Source organism: Arvicanthis niloticus, chromosome 7 (assembly GCF_011762505.2).
Source record: "Arvicanthis niloticus isolate mArvNil1 chromosome 7, mArvNil1.pat.X, whole genome shotgun sequence".
NCBI lineage: Eukaryota > Metazoa > Chordata > Mammalia > Rodentia > Muridae > Arvicanthis > Arvicanthis niloticus.
In genome coordinates this window covers 64,930,373-64,954,659 of record NC_047664.1, presented here as the reverse complement: position 1 = coordinate 64,954,659, position 24,287 = coordinate 64,930,373, and positions in this window count along the sequence as shown.

Below are 24,287 nucleotides of genomic sequence, written 5' to 3'. Positions count from 1 at the left end.
AGTTAGGGCTCATTAACTTAGCATTCATGTGCATGGGAGATTTTACATAATTGTGTTATAGCTGTGATTCTTGCTTTTTAAAATGAAGGAAAAGTGAAAGCTTTTATTATTGTCACTTTCAAAGAAATTTACATTTTCATATCCCCCATTTTCATTAAGCTCCAAGGCCAACATCCTTCAACTTACCTGTCTTTTCATTTGTCTAACTACTCCTGGGAATTACCATTCTTTAAAAAACTGAAACTTATTCTGTTTCTTCTTTTAATATTATAACTATGTTTTACTTTAAAGCTGTTGATAATAAAACTGTGTAAAACAGGACAGATGCCAACTTGTTTATCTAATACACCTTCTGTGCACAAAGCATTCAGCATTAACTTTTAAGCAATGTATTCATATGTTGTACAAAATTGCCAGAAATACTTCACATTGTTTTTCTCACCTACCTTGATTCAATGTGTGTGTGTGTGTGGGGGGGTGTTGTCTAATTTATCCAGAATAATAAAACTTGAGGGAGTTCAGGGCTTTGTTGAAGATCAGGAGTTCATGTAATGATGGAGTCTAGTACACAGGGCTGGACAGACTGGGTTTCGGCTTATGTCCCTGTAATCAATGCCATTTGCATTGATTTGACACCTTCTAGAACTTCCATATTTACCATTTAGATGCATATCTATCTGAGATAGTTGTTTTTTTATATAGTGTGAAATAGGGGTTGTGACACAGTGAGAAGACTTTTGCACATTTTGCAGGGTTGGGGGATGACTCTAACCAGGATGTATTGTATAAATACAGAATACAAATTAATACAGAATTTTATTAATTTTTGAGATTTTTGTATTTTGATCATGTTCACACTGATCCTGAAATCTCCACTGGCCTATGTTCTTTTTAAAAACAAAGCCATAAAACCTTTGTGGAGTGATATTTTTGTACAGTGTGTGAAGGTGTTTCTCTGTCCTTCCTTGCCTGCCTAAGAGACCATCTGATTGGTTAAAATAAAAAGCCTGTGGCCTATAGCAACAGGCAGAATAGTAAGCTGGGACTTCCAGACAGAAAGAGGCGAAAGAGAATTCAGCCGGACTTACATGGAGGAAGAAGTAGGCTGGGAAGGAGAGGTCAGGTAACCAGTTACATGGCAGAACTTAGGTTAATATAAATGGAATAATTGAGTTACGAGCTAGAATAAGCCTAGCTTCAGGCCTAGGCATTCTTTCATAAAGATAAGTATCTTTGTCATTATGCAGAGCAAGGGCAGCCAGAGAAAGGCCAATGGTTCCAACCCTTTGAGTTCAATGAATACTGCCCATGAACTCGAGTGTGGGGCCATCTTCTGGAGCATGGTAAACTCACCATGGCTACAATCTTAAAGAAAACTAACTTTCCATTTCCCAGTAGCTATCAATTGTCAATAGCTTCTCAGCTTGGCCCGGGGTGGACCCTTGTACACACTTTTTCCCTCCATGGTGAGATTTGTTCCCTCTGGCTTGAGCTTATGCAGGTTCTGTATATGTTGTCACAATCAGGGCGAACCCATAGTGTTGTAGCCATCTACTACCTAACGCTCTTGCAATCCTGTTGCCCTCTAATCTATGGTGATCTCCAAGCCTTGTGTGGCGGGGTGTGATAGAGATGTTCCATCTAGAGCTGAGAATTTCTCAGTTTTTTATTTCTCCTCACTTTGCTCAGTTGTAGCATAATTGCCATCTAGTTTACAAAGTAATTTCTCTGATGAGGGTTGAGAGAAGGACTAATTTATGAGCCACGAGGTGGGGCTGTGAGAACTGGGGCAGAAAAACCTTTCCTGGGATGCAATAGAACACAGTAGCTCGAAGGGGATGAAGGGAAGAAGGTGGCTGGAAGTAAAGTGAAGTCGAGCATGTGCAGACAGGGCAGAGAAGGAACTAGGCGGAGTGAAAACTAACAATGGTTATCAATCCTCTAAAAACTGGGGAGAATACATGAGTCTACTCATTAGTCATGGATTTTTATAAGTAACATATTTTTATGAGGCTTTATTTCATTCTACAATACAGGCTCATCTGGAAATCTTTAGGTAGCCTAGGCTGGCCTGGTAACCCATGTCATTTCTATTCGGTAGCCTCCCAGGTGCTGGAGTTACAAGCTGGAGTCCTATACCTTGTTCAAAGGCATTGTTATTATTTATAGCATCAGCTGTAAAAATCGATATGCTTGTTTTTGTATATAATTATCACATTATATTTATAACAGTACATTCTCCTGTTTTTTCTATTGTTTTCTCTTGGATTCAAATATCTTCAGTTTGTTACTTGTTTTCCTGTTATTTTCGTGGTTATTAGACATTATAGGTTCTCTGTTATGAATTTCTGCTATAGTCAGAATGAAAGATTGGAGCCATGGGGAACTAATTTAGATAAAATTTAATATTGTTTTCTTATTTTTTTAATGGGAAAGGGCTTTCAATGAAGCTTAAAATCCTCATAAAGACCTCTGAGGCTTAAGTAATTACTGAGGGATGTTTTCCGTTTGTTGACATTTCAGAAATAGGCATTAATACTGTCAGCAGCCACATAGGTTGCTGTTTAATGGGAAAATAAAAAACCATTTGGAGATATCTTGATCAGTGAGGCATTCAATAACATTCAGAAAGTTTGACTACTTGGGTAACTCCATAACTGAATCTGTGTAAATAAACAATTTATCAAAATTCAAAATGCTTATGCATAGAGAACTAGGCATTAGGAGAGGAAGAGAGCATGACAGCCCTTTGTCATTACCGCTGCCACATGTAATTCCTGCTTTATAGTTCGTCACTGTATCTGGATTGCACATGTATTCACTACTTAAATGACGGGGACCAAGGGACTCTCTGAAGTATAATAGATATTTAGAGTATGGAGAGAAACTTCCCATTACGTTACTAAATCTTATTGTCAGCAAGCTGCTCATGTTTTCCCTTTTAACTCTATTTTTAATACCCCTGGCTATCAATTCATATATAATCTCTGTCTTGCCACCTATTGTGGTCTCTAACTAACTCATTTTGTATTAACTCTTGCATTTTCACAGCAGGACATGACATTTATTGGCTCTGGGATGCTGAATAAATTGGAGTGCAACTTTAGTATGTATAAAGCTACCCACATGATCTGAATAACTAAGAAGTTATAAAGGTCAGTTATAATGAAAGCCAGAATTGGTAAATAGAAACAAAACATTCACCAGAAATAAAACTTAAAAAGATAAGAGTTTAATAACTTGAAATATAAATTAAGACAGCAGGGAACACATTTAGTACAGAGATTATCAAGGAAGAGGCAGAATTGGAAACAATATGTTGGACTTGATTTATTTTAGTGAGACTACATGAATCCACTGGGAATAACAGACTCATACAGGAAAACCAATGGGAAATGCCTTGGAGAAGAAACAGATTGTAATATCAAGGGCATTTGTAATAATGTGCCTGTAGTCCTTTATAACCGTGGAAGATGAATAATATTAAAGTCATCTGTAAGACTTGTATTTAGTTTGAATGTTAAATAATCTGTAGGAACTATACCCAAATCAAGACAGAGAAATGAATAGACCTGAGAATAGACTTCATGTATCGTTTCATATTATACAATAAAAAGAAATCTTGTCCTCAAATGAAATAAATAAATAAATGGGCTGGAAATGCAAAAAAAAAAAAAATACCCTCTAGGATCAATACAAAGTAAAAATAAATAAACAAATAAATAAATAAATAAATAAAGTCACTGAATGCTCAATTCTAATAAAAAACATTGCAGGATTAAATCATTGCATCTGAAATTTCAATATGCTTATTACTATGCTATGCTAAAATAAATATAGTATTTAAAGTTTACTAATAGTGAGAAAAAATAATATCATATTCTGGATATTTATCTGAAAACGACATGTCTCCTAAAATTACACATGCAACAATAGCTTTTTGCAGGCATTCAGGTTAAAATGCATTATCCCGTCTTCCCTAAAGCTTTTCAGATGAAATGGCTGTTTACCTGGTAAACTCTGCTCCATAACAAATGCAACCAAGGGTTCATTTAATTCTGCCTGTGAAGGAGGTCCATGGAGACCAAGCAGGCATGCTGAGTTAAACTAAAAGGATTTCAGCATCACTATCTAGCTATGCAATCTTTTTTTTCTCTATAGTTCCATTAGAATCTCAACGGTGGCTTAAAGTAGATAAAACACCCTCATTATATTAACTTGACATTGCATAGAACTAGATTTTTATTTTTAAAAAAAGGTTGAATGAAATTTTAAATAAAACAGTGAAGTACAGAAGCTGGTGTCGGTAATCATTGCTGAAACTATAACCACTATAACCACTACGGATGATGTCAATTCATCTGTATTTTCACAGTTGTATAAAATGAAAACTCTATTACAACCATGTTTTATAAGTGCATTTGCTAGAAACAGTGTTTTTTGGACTCAGCATGGCAGATGCAGCTAGGAACTCAACAGCAGTCTTGACAGCATGCGGTATACAGGTATAAACTCAAGCCAGACAAAAATCCCAGCATAGAGGAGGGGCTGGGTACAAAACCCCACATCTAACTGGAACCCTCTTAGAAATCCAGAGCTTCTCGGAGAAGAAGAGGGAGAGAGAAGGAGGAGGATGGGGAGGAGAAGGAGGGAGAAGGGGAAAGGCCAGGGGAAGGGAGAGGGAGAGGGGGGGGAGGGAGGAGTTTCTTTTCTTTTTAAGGGTGTGGCTCCTGTTAGGTCTAACATCCTCCAGTGATGTCCCCACACCAAGGATATACAGGCAGCATCGATTGGACTGGATTGGTTAAAAAGAGTTGAAGACACAAAATAGTTTGTGTCTGAAGTGAGGGGCCATCTTGGAGGATTTGGGGAATGAAGATAAACATGATTAAAATACAAAAGCATCAAAGACAAAAATTTACTAAAAACGCACTTGTTCATTTAATCTCACCAATGGGTAACTTGCTATTTTGAAATGTAAAGCTTTTATTTTTCCTGCTATTTGGATATTTATTGTTATCCTCTCAGTCTTAGAATTTTGGGACTGCCTTTGTCTTAGTGGAGAGCTGAGAATGCGAGAAATTCTGGCTCAAGTTACAAATGATTGCATAACATGATACAGTTATATGATAACTAGGAGCTCATGCAGGAAGTAAGGTATGTGACTTAAATAAGATACTTGTCAAGTGCACTGCTCTCTACCGCCTTTCAGTCAGACAGGCTTTACTTATAAGTGTATTCCTATTTTGTTTAATTGTGATACTCCAAAGACATATTTTTGTCCAAAATATCCATTACTTCTTAAAGCTCTTCAGAAACAATATTTTCTGATGCTGTTTGCAGATAACAGTAGCTAATGGGAAAAGCGATGAGAAGAAAGTTTTATTTTTCCACTTTCAAGTATGTCCTCCATATTATTATTCTTACTTTTGAGATTATAATATAACTACAACATTCTCCTTCCTTCCCTCCACAACCTTTCCCTGCTCTCCTTCAAATTCACAGCCTGAGAGGAAGAGTTTTGTGTAGGAAAATTGTTGAGATGAGAAAGGAGAGCCTGGTACAAAATTGTGTGGGATGATGGAAACCTCAACTGGTACCTATCTCTGTAATCAGATCTGCATCAGCATCCCCATCTGTTGGCTCCCATGTCCCCAGCAATGGTTATGTACAATTAAATGAGATCCGGTTAAAAATGCAAACTTCTATGGAACATACCTTTTTCTACTCAGAATAAAAATTGCTACTCTGAGTCCTACTGTGGGAAAAGAGTTTTACAAATTGATACCCGTTGTAGATTATAGTTTGGTGGAGTAAAAGAACATCAGGGACATTTTTATGTTGTCTAGCACTTGTAAGTCAGTTCTATGAGCAGCACTGATTTTATTTTTCAGTCGTAGGGTAGACTCAGAGTAGGATGGGTAAGAAGAGATACCTGAAGTTGGTGTATGATGTTAAACCAGGAGCTGGAGATTGCCTGTGTACTCCTAGAGCAGGAGACAGATACTCTGTTTAGAAGCCAGATGCTGAAGGAGAGGGGAAAGTACTCCAAATACATCTTTCATCTATTTTAATATCTTTTCAGGGTCCAAGTCTAAGACATCACTCAAACTACTTTTATTTTGATATATAATCTCCATCCCATCTCCTTTGCTCTTATAGAAAATATTCTCTGATATTTGCTTCACAATAGATATAAATGAAATGGCAGATTCTGTCATAGCAGAGTACCCTTTACTTAACACAGGTAACTATGTACATAAATATATTTTACCACTAATATTTCATCTCAATGATCATATTTAGAATATAATATTACAGTGATTTTTGCAAAAACTGCTAGCTGACGAGACATCTTACCTCACCAGGGTTCCATGCAACACATTGGAAAAGCCAGAGGGAAGATAAATTAAATTATTTTGGGTTTACTCATTGCTTCTATGTGCTATTGTTAATGATATAATAAAGCTATGACACATAAGATAATATTTAATGATATCCATTTCTATCAACAGGTCATTAAAAGCTATTTACAAACATTTTTGATCACAAAAGAATTGAACATTTGTCATTTTATAAAGTGTTCCATTTTGACAGTGAATAACCATAGTATCAAAATGCTAGCAAGATTATGATATGTAGAGATGGTCTCTAGTGTGTGTCATAGCACCTTGAACAATGCAAATGACTAAATACAGAGAAACCTTACCTTTCAAGTGCTTATCTTTGTAACTGACTTTCTTGCTTATATGTATGGTTATGACCTTCTTGCTTACATTATATACAGCTGTGTACAGATGGAGTTAGAAAGGTATCTGTGTGGGTGTAAGCACAAGGTCACTGTTATCCTACACCATCCTACTTATATATAAACCCAACTAAGACTCTTTTCCACAAAGCTGGAACATGGCACGTTCATAACTGTCTCTATTTAGTCATTTTCCCTCTTCATCTGGCACAGTTGTGGTTATAAAATCTTAGAATTTAAAGTTAGCATTCTCCAAAATCTACATCTCATTGTGGCTTAAGTTGTCAGTGTTGGTTTATTCACTGAGACAACTGACTACTGTCTACCTTTCATGAAATACTGTGTCAGGTACTTGGCATAAATAAAGACGTAGTGTGCATCCTCATTGTTTTCTCACTAAAGGAAGAATTAAAAAGAAATATGAAGGAGCAGGAACACACAAATGAAATACACGGCAAGCAATATATTGGGGATTAAGGGATGAAAGCAGACAAAATAGCTTAGAGGGTTGATATCTACCTAGCATCAGTGCTTTAACACTTACCATAGTTCTTAAAGAAAAATATGATTCCAAGAAACCTAATAAGAGTTGTGATACTAGGATTAACTTTTACAGATATGCTTGATTTGACCTGTGGTGGTGGTGTCATCATTCTTTCTACCAGGAGGTTGGTATGTTGGTTCTACCCTTACTTTTGGGTCCCAGTGTTGTCCCTCCTCTGACCAAGGGAGAATAGAAAAATAAAGGGGTTTCTTGGTGTCAGCCTTTCTCTGAGTTTATTGCACAAATTTTGAAATTGGGTCTGAAAGTGGGTTCTGAAGTCCAGTGTTCTCTCTTGGCTCATTGGAAGTGAAAGGGGATTCTGAAGTCTGAGTCCAGCTTTCTCCCCTGACTGTACACTTGGAGTGATTGATGGCAGAGAAGCTGAAAGGGGACTGAATGAAGAGGAATGGGAATGTAAAATTATTGTTGTTGTTGTTGGTATGGGGGGCATGTGCAATGGCCCACACACATGTCAGAGGACAATTTTATGCAGTCAGGGCTTTCCTTTTACCATTTTTGGCTTCTGAGGAGCAAACTCAGGTCTTTCAGTCTTGTGCAGCATGTATCTTTACCTATTCAACCATCAATTTGGCCTGCAAAGCATGGGAATATTTTTGTTAGTGTTCCTCCATGATTTTGTGGTGCCATAAACCAGAGAAGCCTTTCTCACAGTGGCTCCACAGAACTCTACATGGGCATCACCACCTGGATGCCCTTACTATCACTTTCCTCTGTAGACTGGAGGGTGAGTCAAGGAAGTTTAACCCAAATTGGCTACATTTCCGGACCATAGTGTGACAGTCTCTAAAGCAGGGGATATGAGAGTGAGGAGTACAAATGTCTGTCAAGAGGAACAGTGTTAACTGCCATCCTTCCCCACTACCAGCTCAAGCCTCAACTGTCTCTCTGCTTTGTTAGTCATTGGAACAAAGTGTAAGCAAAAAGATACTGTTAAAATGCATATTAATAGAGTCCCCTGCTGTCCAGTGGCTTTGTTAAAATGTCAGACTATTGTTAGAACCTCTATTGTTTGTTTATTTATTTGTTTGTTAGTTTGCTTATAAGGTGATAGATACGTTTTAATACTAGCATTTTAACATCATTTAACTATCCTTTAGCCAAAATCTCAACTGGCTTAAACAAATTATTTCTGACTTTTAAACCTTAATTTTATAAGTTTTGTCATATAAGATTTCTTCTCTAGTCCTAATGCCTACTTTAACACACTTCCAAGTAATAAAACATTCTTAGATTAGTTTATGTAAGGATTTCATTTCTCGCGTATTTTCTGAAAAATTACCACAGTATAATCTATTTTTCACACAAGGAGCGTTGACAATTACAGATAGCAAATAGAGCTCTGTTCACTCTAAAATGTAAGTGTTAATTACAATATTTTGGTTTTGGCATTCTTTATTTAGCATCCTTCTTTCAGTCTGTTGCTAGACTAACCTAAATTTTTGAGATGTGTATGTATTTGTGGTGTGCATATATATATGTACATATGTATTTGTGTGGGCACATATGTGTATATATGTGCACATATATTTATGAATATGGGTCTAGAGGCTTGAAGCTGATTGTGTTTTGCTTTGTGATTGAGTCTGAGTCACTCAATATAATTAGAAATAGCTGATCAACTAGACAAGCTACCAAGCTTGCTCCAGGGGTCCTCTAACTCCACATTTTGCTTGCTGGTCCTGGGATCACAGTTAACAGCTTTTATGTACATTCTTAGGGTCTGAACTTTGGTCCTTCTGATTGTATAGCACACACACTTTGTCCACTGATGCATATGAGTCGTCCTAAAAATATTCTAAAATATCTTTATTTTTTATTTTCAATGAGAAATAAGTTGTATGTCCATGAGGTAGTCTGTGACCCTTTGATATGTTGTGTTGTGAAATCTTTAAATCAATTTAATTAATATAAGTTACTTATCAGAATTCACATTGATTTACATGAATAATTTCTACAGTGAGAACATTTCAAATCTGATGTTTGAGTAGTTCTCAAGTGTACTCAAGTTACTTATAGAGGCAATTCAGTGAAACAGATCATCAAGCCTTCAGTCCAGCTGATCATTTGTACTTTCTGACCCACATCAGTGCTTTTCCCAGTAACCTCCTTCAGAACCACTGGTAGCCATATTCTCCTCTTTACTTTGGAAATACAACTAATTTAAATATCCCGTATGAGTGAGATCACTCAGTGTTTGTCTTTCTGGGTCTGGAATTGTAACAGATTGTTGTTACATGTATAAAACTCCAATTCCGAAGATCAAACCTCAAGTTTAAAGTGCTGTCTTCTAACCTTATACCACTTTGTTATTGCAGGATAGAGTAGAATCATTGTAATTTGAGGCTCCATTTTGTTCAGCTTTTACTAAGTAAAATCGACTGTGCTGAAAAGAAGATGGCAGGGAACATTTATGATAATGGAAGTGAGGAGTGGCAGGATTTCTTAAAGGGTTACTAGGGTTGGTTTCTGCGTAAAAGAGGCATTTAAGCCGACACCTGGATGTCATAGACTTCAGCTGCAGGACGAATCGATGGGTTAGTGCTCCTAGTGGGAGAAGGGGAGTGAATTTCAAGGCATTCTGAAAGCAGAGCACTTGATATATCCCAAGAGCTAACAGAGACTAAATGCGAGAATTAAAAATGCCAAGATCAGGGTTGTGTGAAAAATTGTGACAGCGAATGGAAGCTTGTCAGAGGCATTCAGGACGGACTATCTAATCTAGATCAATGATGCTCATGCCTAATCTATTCTATGGGGCACTAACACTTCCTGTTGTGTATATCTGCTACATAGCCCCAGTTTTCTGTGATATTTGTAATTTATCTTTCCCAGTAATTTGGAAAATGTATCTCTGTAAAATCATCAGTAAATGTTAATAGAAGCCTTGCTCATAGGTGCCCAAACTTGTGAGCAAACATGGCACCTTTCAGCAGGTGAATGCATAAACTGTGGTTCATCCTTGTATCCATATATCAGACAATGTGACACAGTATTATTTAGCAAAACCACAAATAAGCCACTAAGCCATAAACACAGGGAAGAAACTCAAATGCACATCAGTAAGTGAAAGAGGCTAAACTGAAAGACTACATACTATGTACGTTCAACCATAAGGTATTGTGGGAAAGGTAAAACTCAGGAAAGTAAAAGATCAGTGGTTGTCAGTACTTTGAAGGTGGGATGAGTATGTAGAAAGCAGGACTTGGAGAGTAATACACTTATTCTGCATGATTATACAATGATAAATAGACAACATTATACATTTGTCAACATGTACAGAATATTAAGAGTAAGTCTTAATGAACACTATGGACTGTGGTTGATAGCAGACATCAGTATCGTTCCATGGACTTTAACAGATGGACCAGCATGATGATTGGTGTTGATAGCTGAGAGCGCTCCACGTATTGCAAAAATTGAATATATGGGATTTTGAAGCATTTGAGATTTTTGCCCTCAATTTTGATATGGACTTAAAAGTATTCTAAAAATGTTTTTAAAATGTCTTTCTATGTGTTGGGGATTATATCTGTAACCTCAGTGTTCAGGTGTCTGAGGTAGGATAATCATTCTCATTTTGAGGCTAGCCTGGGCCCACAAACACAACTGTTTTTCTCTCTCTCTTTTTCATCATTAAACCCTGGTCATGGGCTGCAAGTTTGATATTAAGTGATTGCTATTGATAAAGGCCTTACTTAACAGTAAGCCTTATACATTGCAGTGGTTGCAGTTGAACAGTGATATTTTTTATTGAATATTTTATTTACATTGCAGATGTTATTCCCTTACCCCATTTCCCCCCACCCAGGAACCCCCTATCCCATCTCCTCTCCTTCTGCTTCTATGAGGATGTGTCCCCACCTTCCACTCCCACCTCCCCACCCTTGAATTCCCCTACTCTCAGTGTCTAGCCTTCACGGGACCAAGGATCACCCACAGTGATATTTTTAGACATGTTGTGAGTTTTACATATTTATCTAACCTTCCTAGTTAATTAAATACTGCCACTACAATTGCCATTTTCAAGCATTTTAAATCCAAAGTTTAAGAAGTGAAAGGTCTTTCAAGAAGGAGGGAGGAAAGAAGGGGAGGAGAAATAGAGAGAATAGTCCTAGTGTAGGAAAAATTCTTCCTGCTCTGAATTATACAATGTCAACACAATGAAATAGCAAAAAACAAAAACAAACAAAAAAACCTCAATAAAAGAGTCAGCCTTTGTTAATAGTGGGTGTTTCAAATGGCTGATTTTTGCCAGTTATGGTGATGATAAAAGCCATGGTTGAACTGTGTGATAAACTGATAAATCTAAGAGAATTCCCAAACTGGTAAATGATGGTGTGCTTAGAACTTGAACTCATAGAAACTTTGGTTGGTAGAACTAGCTTGTATGAAGCTTGGGAGATGTTGCCTTCAGAAAATTGTATCTGACCTTGTGCCCAGGCACCATACACTGCTTTTCCCCAGCGCCTCACTCACCACACAAATCCTTAAAGAGAAAGGAGTTGGTAGATATGTTAACAGCAAGCTCTCTGGGGAATAGAGTTGGATTTGTGGTGTTTGACAATTCTCATGGTGTAAATGCTCCTGTCATAAGGATTTTCACTACTCTGAAGTCACCAGTAAGGTTAGGACCAGGTTCCTGCAACTGGCTTCCCGGAGCTGGTACTATTGGTTTCAGCATGCTATTTTATAAAAATATCCTTCCACAGTTCCAGAAACGGTATGAAAACTTATTATTTACTATGTAGAAACTATTGTGGATTTTTGTTTTTGTTATTGTTGTTGTTTTTGTTTTATTTTTTATACAAATGAACTCTTCTTTCATGGGCTTAACATAATTTTTTTCTGGTGTCTCTTGTTATGTTTCTTCACATGAAATTCTTGTTTTGCTCTCTCTAGAGTACCTTGTGTGCCTGCCTTCATCCCCAAGCAACTACTTCCATTATTTTTACATCTTCTGCTAAGGCTAATGTGTAATCTAGCTGTCAGGTGGCTAATTGGAGCTAGTCTAATTATGGGTCCTGAACATGAGACAGTGAGTAGAGGTCAGACCACTAATAACTTAGAAGAAAGGGTTATATTCTCTGCTATAATGCAGTGTCTACATGATCTAAGAATATCTCACCTATCCACTGTGTGGAATAGAGGGGGCATTTCAAGCAAAAAAACATGCATACTATGGCACCAGGGTAATTAACATCTGTGCTAAGTATTGTTACAATACATTTATATGCTATAAAGTACAGAAAAAGTTATTGCTTTCAAATAATCAAATTTTGAAGTTTTCATTTCCTAAACATGTGGCAGGTTCTGAAACAGTATTGGTAGAGTTAGTCTGTGAAGAACTGAACTCATACCTCCTCTGTTGAGGTTTGGTCTTTTTCTATCTATTGTAATGCTACATGTGAGCCCTCAAGACCTGGTTGTCCCAGAGCTGAGAGAGTCCACACCATAAGTACACCTTGGCCCCAAGTTATTTTGGATTGGTAAATAAAGATGCCAACAGCCAGTAGCTAGACAAAAGAGACATAGGTGGGGTTAGGTTTACTGGGCTTGGGGGGACAATGAGGAAACAGGCAGCAGAAGAAAGGAGAAGCTGCTATGGTTCAGGAGTCAAGACAACGTGGCCCTGGGGACTGGCCTATTGGAGTTAAGAACAGCCCAGATGAAACATAGTAATAACTTGGGGTTATCAATAGGAAAATAGATTCTAAGAGCATAGAGGATAGGCGGCTGCCCAGCTTTTATACTGTTTAAGGCTTATTGTAAATATAAAGGATGTGTGTGTGTGTGTGTGTGTGTGTGTGTGTGTGTGTGTTTTAATCTGGGAACTAAATCATTCAAGGCAGGGTTGAAACCCCGGGTATGGATTAAATATTTCAACAACATCTAAAAAATTACCTGCATAGTCTGCCAAAAAATTCTCTTTAAGGCATGGTACAATTCAGATGCAAAGAAATGAAAGAGGGAAATAATATCTGGGAGATAAAACAGATATTAAATTCCTCTTTTCTTTCCAGTTTCTGTTTGATTTTGCATAGCAGTCGATCTTGATTTGTTATGACTGTAAACTTAGAAATCACTGCCATTTTTGAAATCAGCCGAGCATCCATATTTTTCATAAATGCCCCCTTCCCTTTTTCTTGAAATAGACTTAAGCTTGTTGCAAAGATCTTTAACTTATCCTTCAAATGTTCAAAGATATTTGGTTGTGAATTGGTAGACATTTATTAGCAAAAATACAGGAATGTCTAACAACATGTATGAGAGAAAGGAAAGAGAAAAATTTTTTCTCTTTCTTGAGATAAGACATCTAAATCTAAGTTCCTTTATATAAACAAATGGTTAGTGTTAAGGAAAAATGTATAAATGGCACATAGAGATGTTTCTTTTGTTAAAAGCTGGCTGTATCAGTGTTACTGAAATGCTCTCATCAGTCTATTAGCTTATCCTATTATATTTTTTTTCTCTTCATGGGGTACTAATAAGATTATAAAACTTTTTTTTTTTTTTTTTTTTTTGGTTTTTCGAGACAGGGTTTCTCTGTGTAGCCCTGGCTGTCTTGGAACTCACTTTGTAGACCAGGCTGGCCTCAAACTCAGAAATCCGCCTGCCTCTGCCTCCCAAGTGCTGGGATTAAAGGCATGTGCCACCACTGCCCGGCTAAAACTAATTTTTTAACATCTTTGTAGCAAGGATAACATATGACACCACTTCTCCTCTAGTCACTTTTAAGAGTATGGATATTTTCAAGTGACACATATTATTTAAAAAAATCATAAATTAAGAAAAAGTATAAAATTCCTCACATATAACATTGTATCTAATTTTGGTAATTATCATATAAATGACTAATGTGACTGGTAGGAAGAAAAATTGTCAGATAAAAGTTTTATATATAAATGAAACATCTTTTTCCTTCATAATTCCTGTCTCCATGCTACTCATCATGATGAATGGATTCATTATTTGGTTCAAATGAACACATTTCCAACATGATTTCTTATTGACCTTATCTTGTCAACTCTCAGAAATACACAAGGCTCAATTCTAATGAATATTTATGTTTCACACAATCTCATGGGGTGAGTATGTCATTAGTGAGAACATGAAACTTACTTTGGCTTCCAGGATAAACGCCAATAAAAGCAAGAGCCTCTTGAAATAGGAAGGCACATGGCCCTTCCTGAGGAGCCATAGCCCGCTGTTCCAGGAAAGCCGCAGCCTTTCAGTGAGTTGCAGGAAACAACTGCATAATTCAAAGTATGAAAGTTTGGGCTGCCCTTCTAAGGGGAGCACATCAATATTTCATTGAAACTTAAGATTGAATCTGTTATAATAAAGAAAACCAGGGAAGAAGACAGGGCCGCAGGTATTTGTGACCTGCAAGAGACAATGTTAATGAAAACTCGAAGGCTGAGAGTAAAGGAAGCTGCCCCAAGTGAGCCTTATTTTCTATCAATTGCTATTGCTTTGCACCTGAACTCTTAATCTTGTCTTTCTGGGAGGTTAGTACTATTGCTCTCTCTGCTTCATCTGAAGCTGATTTTCTAGAAACCACACTTCTTCATATAGACTTTAAACTATAGACGTATAGAGAGAACAATGCTTATCTGTCAGCTCTTTCAGGTCTCATTCAAATAGCACTGTCAACTGTGAATTAGCCTTCTTGATTCTCTCCCACTTTTTATTCCTTAGATTAATGCCTCATTTGGGATTTATTTAAACTTTGTCTTTAGGACTTGTTGGCTGTTGCACAATGGGGAAATGTGGAGCTAGAATCAGGAGTGCATTAGCTACTTCTGCACTGTACTGAACAAAAGTGTCTTAGAGGAAGAAGAATCTATTTTGGCTCATGATGTCAGAAGATTTCATAGCAGAGACAACATGCAGTTCACTTCAGGGTATCTGGAAGTGTATGGCAGACTGCATATATTACAAAGTTCAAAAGACAGGGAAACACACTGGAGCCAGGGGCTGAGCAGAACCTCCAAAGACTCACTCATAGTAACTACTTTCATCAGCCAAGCCATGCTTTAAAAAGTTCTGTGGCTTCTCAAAGCAGCACCACCAGCGGGGAGCAGACTTTTAAAATGCAAACTTGTGGAGGAAATACTAAATTTACATCCCAACAGAGAGGGGGAGAAGCCAAGGACATAGGGTTGGGGGAGAGGGCAGGCTATCTCTGGGGCATTTAGAACTTGGATTGGGCCTCTATGCTCACTTTTCTTTCTTATTGCCTGAGTATTCTTGAAGCCTAAACTCCCTAGTATGTGTAGGTTATATAGGAGAACAGACTGGCAAACCCAGGAAGTGAACAGAAACCTGTGGACAGAGAGGTATGGAAATTATACATGAGGTAAGAAACTCTGGGAAGAGGCTCAAGTAGGTGGGGCGGGGCATGGAGTTCTGACTGCCTAAGCTTGAAGAACAGTAACCTTATGTTCTCCTTGGCTCTAGTTCTGTCTGACACAGAGAAGCAGTGTTATCTTTTCAAGGCACTTTTTTTTTTCTTCTTTTAATAGCTCAGTAACACTTTTCACTTCAATTCCTATCTGTAGCAGGAAGGTAACAATCACATACGATCAAAACCGACAGGTAAAATACAGTTAAATTTGAATTCACACAAGCTGTGTATAGTCTTTCATATAAGAATATATGATGCAATATTTTAGACTTACTGACAATGTGTGCTGTTTTGATCGAAAATCAAATTTAACTGCCCTTTTTATTCTAGATCTGGAAATTCTGACTATATACGCACCTTATGTAACAATGATTTATGTAAAAGAGCATAATAGTATGAATGATGACACTATTCTAGAATCAGTGTTTTGTAATAGGAATTTTGTTTTTTTACAAAGACTCCTGTGATATAGGGTAATTTTGTGATTCAGTATTATTGCACTTAAAATGAATATGAAGGGACAGAAATTTTATGAAAAGTGACCCCACTCTGTCAAACAAAGATATATTAAATTTTTCTTTCAATTTTTTAATTTAAATAGGTGATCTTTGACTGGCAGTTCAAGTATTCTTGCGCACATCTTTACTTGATAGACAGAGAAATCACTAAGGAACAAACATCTGTTTTTGACATACATACATTTATGTCTATTCTCCCACAAATTATCCCAATATTTGATCTCTTCTTTAGCTATATCACTTATGGTAATTAAAGCAAATGCCATTCGTACTCCTTATGATACAATTCTTTTTCTAGATTAGTAAATCAAAATTCTGTCTTGATTTTTGGTTTAAGAGTGAAAAGAATATGGATACCTAGTTAAGGCATTCACATTACCTGTATTTAGAACTCTATGCTGTTTGTTTCCTAAAGAAGTGCTCCTAAGTATCTTAAGACAGTTGGCACTGTGGTGGAATCTAAATACTGGCCCTCTTCTGGAGCTGTTTGTCACTGTGTCACTAGGGTACTTCTTATGCATAAATCATGTCTAGCCAGCTTGCCTTATTTCTAAAACACTGTTCACCAACATTAGCCACCCAGTGTGGTGAGTGACAGTGTAGCTCAGTCAGCAGACACAGCCACCTGCATCAGAGGCTGGCATGGAATCCATCAGGCTGAATTTGCTGTCACTATGAAGAAGGCCAGCACTGAAGAAGGAAAGAGAAACAAACTTGGTTTCTGCTTTATGCCCTCTTACAGATAGAGCTTTCTGTAATTCCTTCTTTAATAGAGGGAAAATTTACCATGTACTCCTTATACACCATAAGAAAGTAAGGAGCTAAGGTCACAGGACAAAGTGTCACATTTAAATGTGGAAACACATGCGTTCAGGGACTCACAGTCAACACCACCTATCCCAGAACTCAATCAACCAAATGTAACTCTTTGGTAAGATGTGCATTTGGTCTTTTGCCTTGTCTAACATGTTGCCTTTTATATCTGTCCTTATAGGGATCAATTCTTTCTGTGGATGATTTCAGGTTAAGACAGTGGAATTTCCATCTGGATCTTCAGGAGCAGCTCAGGTTTATGGTTTATGAAGGGAAGGGACTATGTTCGAAGATGATGAAGGAACTAAGGGCAGAAGAAATACGTCATTAAAATCAAAATGTTTTCAGTTTTGTTTTAAAGTTGCTTATGAAACACTAGAATTCTTTTCAAGGTAAAGCAGGGCCTGTTTTATCATTTGGGTTCTCTGATGAAAAATATCTTGCTGGTGCAGTGAACAGTGAATAGGTAGCATCATAAAACCTGCCCAGGTAAGCAGAGGTGGACATCCTGTTGGTCCTGCTGAAGCTGGAGAAAAGAGTCAGGGCAGGAAGGGAAAAGGCCTGGAAGTATCTAGGATGCGGTCAGTGCTCCAGACAGCCAAGGTCCCCAGGCTCTTTCAAAACAGTTCAACAGAGAAAGGCAAGCTCAAGAGAAGCACCAAGGAAACTGACATGGTTTAAGTTTGAGTCTTTTTTTGTAGCTGGCTTTTAATGGTTGCTATAATAAAACATTTACATGATGACACGCTATCTCTTCCAAATAGTCTAGAGTTTAGTTTCGCATGGGTGGATTGAACGCAATTGTAGTTAATGGCAAAATATGGGCTCTGTGGTTTTTTTGTTTTTTGTTTTGTTGTTTTTCTAAAATTTGTTTTGTTTTTGTTTACAAATAATAGACATTTAATGGGAACCTGTTTTGTGCCAAGATCTGTGTTGAAATTAGACTTGCATGAAAACTCATAGACATGAGATTAGAGAGATGGCAAATTAAGTGTGAGAAGGACAAGTGAGAGCAAAGGAAGTCAGTTAGGAGTTCCCTTAACTGAGTTACAGGGACCCTGGGGAAGGAAGGTCAGAGTGAAGGCTGGAGGAACCTACCCGGCACCCAGGTGAAGGGAGGAGTAACAGCCTGAGGGAGGGCTTTTGAGAGTGTGGTGGCTAAGGCCCCTTTCTGACCTTGCACTTCTAAGCACATCAATATAATTAATTCAGTTCACAATTCTCCAAAGTCCAACTCATTAATGAGGAAAATGGGGAAATTTTTAAAACAATCAATTAACATCCAGAGAACTCAAAACCCTAAACTAACAAAGGACTATTAATAGATGTATATGCTTCATATCCCTAACTCTTTGGAGAAAATGCTACATTGTACTTGTGAAATTGCAAATTAAATGAACACTGTTTCTTAGAAAATCAGCACCTTTAACATTTAAAGGCATGTCCTATGATGTATTATCTAAAATGCAAAATTCAATTTCTTTTCTGTATCCATAGGAAATTCAAGGTATTTCTGGTTTTGTGGATGTCCTAGACTGAGCACAGGGCCAGTTCCGTCATGCTGACCTGGCCTTGACCCTTTCTGCCAGTTTCTGGTCATTACCTATCTCACATCCTGTTTGGGTAGCAGTCACTGGAAGTCTTTCCAGCAATACTTCTCCTGTTTGTGGTCTATTGTGGGCTGAAATACTAAGAAGCCCATTCATTTTTTCCCTTTTGATGGATTTTTTTTCTCAAATATTATATCCTGATTGCTTATTCTCCATCTACTCTTCTCATATCCTCCCCAACTCTCTTCCCATCCAGATCCACCCCTTTTCTGACTCGTTAGAAAATCAAAAGGCTTCTATGTTATGATAATGTAATAAAATAATAAAAGTATAATATGATAAAGCAAAACCCAACACATTGGAAACTGAACCAACCAACCAACCAACCAACCAACCAGAGGAAAAGAGTCCAAGAGAAGGCACAAGGAACAGAAATCCATCCATTCCCATGCTTAGGACTCTCATAAGAGCACTAAACCACTCAGTAGACCTGCGGGATAAAAAGGAGAAGAAAACTAAACTAAACTAAATAAAAAGTAAAGACAAGGCACCTCCAAAGCTGCTCTTGGGTTTGTTTTCTGTTGGTCATCTATAGTAGGCATGAAACCTAGACTCCCTTGGAAGACACTAATTTTACTTTTGCAAGTAGTTATCAATTAGAGTTGGCTTCTGGGTCAAGGATGGAGTATGTGTCTTGGTATCCTTTTAGCTCTAGGACCTCCTATTGTGCATACCCATGTAGGGCCTCTGCATGCTGCCTCAGTCTCTCTGAGTGCATATGTGAATCAATCCTCTTGATTTAGAGAACCTTGTGACCTTGGTGTCTTCCATCCCTACTGGCTCTTAGACTCTGCCTCCTGGTCCACAGGATTCCCTGAGCCCTGAGGGTGGAGTTTTCTGAGGTCTTTCACTTTGCATAGTGTCTGGTTGTGGGTCTCTGCATTTGTTTACATCTCCTGAAGGAGGAAGCTTCTCTGATGTTGGCTGAGTAAGGTACTGATCCATGAATGATGCAGAATGGCATAAGGGATCACTTTATTGCTTCCCCACTAAAGAATGATGTTACTTGCTATTTCATAGGTCTGTGGGATATATACTTCCAGGTTTTTAATCATCCAAGCAGTGTCAGGTATTGATTCCATCTCGTGGAGTGGGCCTTAAGTTGGATTAGACATTGGTTGGTTATTCTCACAAGCTTTGTGCCACCATTGCACTAGCATACCTTGCAGGTAGGACATCATAATAGATCAAAGGGTTTGTGGCTCAGTTAGTGTTTTCATTTCTACTTTGGTAGTGTAGAGTACTTTCCTGTACCAAAGATGCAGGCACATAGGATGAAGGTTCTATGCAGAATTCATGTTTAATGAGTTGGGTAAGTGGTATCTTCAGCAATGGGGCTTTGTCATCAGCTTGTGGAGAACAACTTATAGTCTTGGCAATAGCCTCAGTTGTTCAGAGATTCCTGTGGGACCCCTTTGGCCAACAACTCAATTATATGTAATCCAATCCAGGTACTAAAAGCTTCATTTTGCAATAAGATTATGGGCATTTGGGGCTCTGTATTCCCTATTATTTGGTGGTTTTATTTATATCTCCTTCATATATGTACTGCACTAGGCTTCCACACTACCCCTCGAGCATTTCCTAATTTGCATTGTCTCTACCCCTTTTCTTCCCTTGTCCCTCTCCACCCTCCATTTTATTTCCTCATTCTAGTCTCCTGTCCCCATCCATCCATAACTAGACAGTCAAAGTTGCCAAAAGTCTCACCTCTGGTTGCCTTGAAAAGAGTTTCAGCAGTTTCTCTGGCTCAATTTTCTTTTCTTTTGAGGCACCATTTTATATAGAGATCCAATTTGTGCGAATTGTATATTACACATAGAAATATATAATTAATTCAAAAATTAGCATAATTACTCATTCGCTTTGAAAAAAAAAACCAGTAAAATCCTGTGTCCCACTCTTTCTTCTCTACATAAAAAATATGAGTGTTGTTTAGCAAATAATACGTTTCTGGTGTGGGGTTCCAGCAGTAAGAGAGGAGCGGGACTAACTGGTTATTCTTTTTTCTTTAGTCTTTACTGGAACTTAGATCTCACCAGGGTGTGGAAAGATGCCATTGTAGCTGATATGTTTTCCCCAGCACCCTCATTCCTAGGATGATGAGTTGTAAAACCTTAAGCTGTACAAGGCTGTGTTCCACCAGTTATTCCCTTTAGTCTCCCACAGAGACTCTGAGTGTGATTTTGGCTGAGGCTCCTCTGACTTCCACATGCTTCTTATCAACCATGGGCAAAGAGTCAACTAGCTTATATTACCAGTTGCACATTTTGGATGCAGTTCTCTATGTAACCATCCACCTGGGCCAGCGGTCATTTGCTTTCCTTCAATTGTAACACGACTGGGGTGATAGCAGTGTTAGTGAAACACACAGTGGAACAGAGAGTGAGCAGGACTGGGCTGGATAACATGGCTTGGCCGAGGAGAAACTGCAGCTCGCCAATCACTCTTTCCCTGCACTAAAAATGCTGTGATAAAATTTCCTTTTCTACACTTGTAGCTCCTAATTAGCTTTGAAATGATTTTGTGGTTTGGTTTAAAGTCTGTCTTCTCTCTTCAGTGATTCCTTTGGGACTGGTTGTTCATTAAAAAAAAGAAGAAGAAGAAGAAAAGAAAAGAAAAGAAAAAAAGAGAACATTTTGCATTTTTATAGTTCTGTGCACTGGACCATAGGGGAGCAGCAGATGTTGCTTGCTCTTTCCCACCCACGCATCCAAATGTGAATAATCTTGGTACTCCTGGCAAACTTTCACCGAATACAGCATCTTTTAGCACTGCAAAGACTCCATCCTACCAAATGTTCATGAAGAACCAATGCAAAGAGTGCACTTAATGGTGAAATGAGCATCGCATACTCAAAGGAATCTTCAACTTGGAGTTAGGTAATCCTCGAGCTGCCAGTACGCCATGTGTATCTGGCAAAATGTTGTGTTCCTTTTAGGCTTCAATGTTCTCATATGTAAATGGGAGATAATGCCACTCATACCCTCGTGCTTGTCCCACACTTAGCACTAACTGTCGAATTTGAATTTTATTAGACTCATTTAAAACATTGCTAGTGAGAGATGACAGCTTCCTCTCAATATTTTCTTTTATTTAGTCTTCTGTGGACACCAGCTTTTATCTTTTCACTAATGCTCGAGTGTTTCTGTATTCTTTGACTAATTCTTGACTATTCTTGACTTTTCTGTATTCTTTGACTAATTCTTGACATACACTTTATGACTTTTTTTTTTATGACTTTAGGTCTATCCACCCTAAATATAGTGAAGGTAACTGATTTTATTTTATTATTATTATTATTTTTTGATATTTATGGGGTTTCAAGATACTCTATCATACAAAGATAAGTTAAATACAGGGAAGTGGACTTCAAAATGTAATGCTGCTGACAATGATGCTGTGGTATTTTTTTTAAAAATATTTCCTTTATTTTCTCAGTATCCTCTTGGCACTGTCTCTGCCATGACAAACTTTCATCACATCTCTATACATCTCCCATGAATATAGCTCAGCTTCTTGCTTTCCCTGAAACAGTTAGTGTAGGACATTTAGAAATCTCTCATATGTCACATTGAACATGGCAAATAATTTCTCAATTTCTAGCTGTCTTTTAATGTTTGTGCTATTATTCTTCACTTTAAAAAATGAATATTTGGACCTCTGTTGTTCAGTTTAGTCTACTGAATCATTTCCCAAACCCTGCAGTGGTATGTTATATAGTTGTGTGTTTATATAACTTCTGTAAATGGATTGTAGAATTAATTGTTCTTATGCTCTTTTATATATTCACTTATGCTCACATGTGTATTTTTATGATTACATATATATGTATATACACATATGTATATGTGTTTATTTATGTACATTGCATGTACAGATGCATGCAGAGGCTTGGGCCTGGAGTTACATGGATTTGTGAGCTGTCCTACCTAGGCATTGGGATCAAAATCAGGTCCCATGGAAAAGGAGTAGCTCTTACCTGCTAAGCCTCCTCTCCAGCATACTCTACCCTGTTTTTAAGGGTATGTGTGTGAGGTATGTATGTGCCTGTGTGGTTTATGCACATGCATGTGTGCTAGTATGCATACATACTTGCATTCTTGGAGACCAGAAGAGAGAATGGAGTGTCCTTCTCTCTCAATTCCCACCTCATTTCTCCGTGGCAAAGTCTCTTGCTAAACCGGAGGCTTTCCACTTAATTTTTGAAACAGGGTCTCAAAACTAGAGCACATTGATTGGTCTTGACCATCAATAAGCTTCAAGGATCTTGTGTCTCTGTTCTCTGGGGTATGACACTATTCCTGGCATTGCTTTTTTTTTAAGGTACTTTTTTTTTTTTATAGATCAAGTTGAGATTTTTATGCTTGCACAACAGGCATTTTGTGTGTGTGTGTGTGTGTGTGTGTGTGTGTATAGCAGGTTTGATTATGATGTTTTACGTATTTTTTTGGTTAATCGCCCTTCTTTAGACTTCTTCATGATCTTTCCCCTTGTACGCTTCAATCTTTGGTGTTCCATGTTCACATCACATGCGTTATCTTGTTCCCCACGCCATATTCCTTCCATAAAGCCCACTTTTCTCCTCTCATGAACCTCCTTCTTGTTTCATGATTCATCTTCAGTAGAACCTACGATGAACGTTTGAAAGAAAACAAATAATGTTGGACTGAGTCTGGGTTACATTACTTAGTATAATGATTTCTAGATTCTTGCAAATTTTATTATTTTATTTTATTGATACATGGATAAAATTCCATTGTACATTTTTTATATTATATTTTTATATTATATTGTATTTTTATATTTTTATATGTATATTTTTTATATTATATTGTATATTTATTCTTATGTTATCACCTAAGACCATGTATTTCTCATACATCAAAACCTGTGATTAATTGTGCATTAATTTTGTGGAATGCAATTTTAGTTTCATTTTACTCTCTCTCCCTCTTGTTCTCATTTTTCTTCCTTCCGAATATGGATGTACAATTGTTCAAGTACCATTTTTGAAACATCTTTTTCCCCCTCCACATTAAATTGCTTTGGCTTCTTTGACAGAGGTCACTTCATTATATTTTTGTAGCTCTATTTCTGGCTGTCTTTTCTGTTCCATCGATCTGTTTGTCTAGAGTTTTGGCAATTTCATAGCATTGCAATATTGCGAGTCATGGAAGCCTGTCTCCTCAGTTGACTGGCATATTCCTCCTATTCAGTACTGTACTGGTGACTCACGGGCTCTTACCCATTCATATTTATTCAACAGTAAATTTGCCAACACCTATAGTTAGCTTTCTGGGATTTTGATTAGGATTGCATTACATCTGTGGATGAACTTGTGAACTGGTATGTTAAGAATGTTGTGAAGTTTGCTCTCCAAGAATACATATAACTTTCTATTTATATTGATTTTAATTTTTTTCCTTTATCAGCATTTTCTGTACATATTTAATTAAATTTATGGTTTGCTTTTGTTGTTAATGTTATGGTTTTGTGGTTCAATACCAATTAAATTCCAGTCAGCTATTGCTGGTACATTAGAAATTAATTGGTTTTGAAATATTAACTTTATGACCTTCAACCTTCTATAGCTCTTACTAGGATGGGAGTTTATTAGTTACTG